Source organism: Palaemon carinicauda, chromosome 6, assembly GCF_036898095.1.
Source record: "Palaemon carinicauda isolate YSFRI2023 chromosome 6, ASM3689809v2, whole genome shotgun sequence".
NCBI lineage: Eukaryota > Metazoa > Arthropoda > Malacostraca > Decapoda > Palaemonidae > Palaemon > Palaemon carinicauda.
Window position 1 is genome coordinate 25,995,359 of NC_090730.1, and position 2,500 is coordinate 25,997,858.

Genomic DNA, 2,500 nt, shown 5'->3' on the forward strand with positions numbered 1-2,500 from the left:
CAAATGACTTTTTACATATTGTATTTTCTATTTTCTTTTTATTTCATTTACTGAAAATTTTACATAAATCACTTTGAAACCGAAGGGGTTGATGGCGCCAGATACAAGCTGTCGGCCAGGGGATAAAAGTTTATGAACTAATATAGAAAATTATCTAATATATAGAAATATAGCAAAAACATACTAGAGCTTACGGTTATAGAAGCTATTCTAGATGTTCTAAGTGAACATACTGAAAAATTATTAGGGCTGTTTTATCAATCTTTTCATGCCAAGCTTATCTAATTGGGTAATGTATATGTAAAATTAGATATACATTATTTAATCCAATGACCCTTACACGAATAAGTTACCTCTACACCGGAGAGAGGAAAATTTGGAAAAGATATTATAGCCAAATTTATATACATGATTTTGATCTAATGTTGCATTTAAGAATTCGTCATTAATTATGAGATGAAGAAAAACTGAAGTCTGATTTCAGTGTATGACGTCAAAGAATTTACCAGAGCCTTTGAATTACAAGATGCTTATCTTTCTATCACCTGTCATTAAGCATCTGCAGACTCCCCCTTTGCCTTCTTAACAAGATAACCAATCAGGAGTGCGCGCATCCCACCCACGATAAGCATCAACTCGAGGCTGCCCCGAACCCTTAACCCCATCGGAGGATCCTCTCGTTCCTCGTAGGAACCTCTAACCCCAGCCCACAGGCCATCCTTTATTCTCCTTCCCCTGAGACGAGTCGCCCTCACCTTAAATTGAAAACTTCTTCTAATTGTTGCTTCGCGTGAGGCCACGAATGGTTACTGTCTGGGAGCTTATTCGGTCCGAGGCAGCATTATCTTGGTTGCTGGTAAGACATGTGGGTTGGGGGTCTCATTATACAGAATGCGAAACACTGTCAGGTTATGCATACCAGAGGCAGTTCAGATTCCTGGTTTATATTGTTAAACATAATTACCATGGCCGGTTTCAGGGTGAAAGTTTCTCTAAAGAGCGCACATACAACGTTTAGTTCAAGAGTACGTGCTCTAAGGCTAGTTGAATAATACAAAAAACATGATTGGTTTGTGGGTACAGTACAAGGAACAGTTTGAAAGGGAAAATACAAAGATCGTTCGTATGCGAGTGGAAGGGAATTGATAAAGGTAACACGTGAGGTTAAGTATTGGTTTCAAAATTCAAGAGCATAAGTTCATGGTAGGTTCAAACAGTTACGTTACCCGTATTCTTGAATTAATCAGGTAAGTGACTATTTGTTCAGCAGTAATAGTAATAAAAGGAGCCAAAGTATCCTGTCAATCTAAATAAATCTTAAGAATTGTGTAGAGTGCAAAAATTTCATTACTTCATAGAATTCGAGTACCAGGATCTGTTTCAAAGGGTCAATGTCAGAGTGCAGAATCTACATATTCAATTCAACGCCATAAACACCAGTGTTAGTTTGATAGCTGTGATAAACTGTCTATCTGAGAAAGTTATTAACAAAGTTTTCTAATTCATTGGGTAAAGCAATGGGAGAGATCTAAAGGAATTATTAGGAAAGAAATATAAGTTTTGTCAGTCATGACTGAAGTGATTTTAGTACATATGAACGTAGGTAGAAAATCAATTTCCAAATTAATATAGTTCCATTCTAATAGGGATTTAAAACTTTGAGAAGGAATATGTAAGAGACCTTTTTTTTCAATTTTGTAATTTATGAAAAGGAAAAGCATTTCAATCGTTTTCTTTAAGAGGTTATAAAAAATCCGTAACTTAAGATGACCTATCGAATTATGGCAAAGTTTCAATACTATCAATATAGAAATTAAGAGCCAGAAGGGCACATGCTTTAGCAAGCATAAATTGCGTTGTATTGATGCTATGAAAGATATTTTCATTTTCATATATTTTCTACATAGCTTCGCCTACCCAATGGAGTTTAAGGTAATTATTTATTTTATTTGTTTATCATCTATAGATGTTAAATTTGAAATACTTTCATCAGACCGAAGAACGTTTCTTTATGACGAACCAAATATCATAATGAAAATTGCAGTAAATATTAAAATAAATTTAAACACGTTCAATAGAAACTGTACTCCATTTGCACGGCTAGACTAATTCTCTCGTTCATGGCGATTGTCATTTATTCACATTGTTTGATCTATGACTAGAAACAAGAAAATGAGGAGCACCTTTGAGTAAAATAGCTTTACATTGTATCCTTTTCATATTTTTTGACATAATGGTGCCTTTTATCGATTCCTCTATGTGAATGCCCTATCCTTTCATTTACAGCTTCTCTAGAATATCTGAGAAAGAGTACACGAATTTCCAAAGAAAATGTTTGAGAAGAGTCTGCACAACAATTACTGTACAACATTAACAAAAGTCTAACATATCCAGCCTTTATTTTTCAACCCAATCGTAATCCTTTTTTTTTTTTTTTTTTAAGAACTAGTAAAACTATGGTTAAAGATGCCTATGCTATTAAAGAAAAATCTGCTTCTTT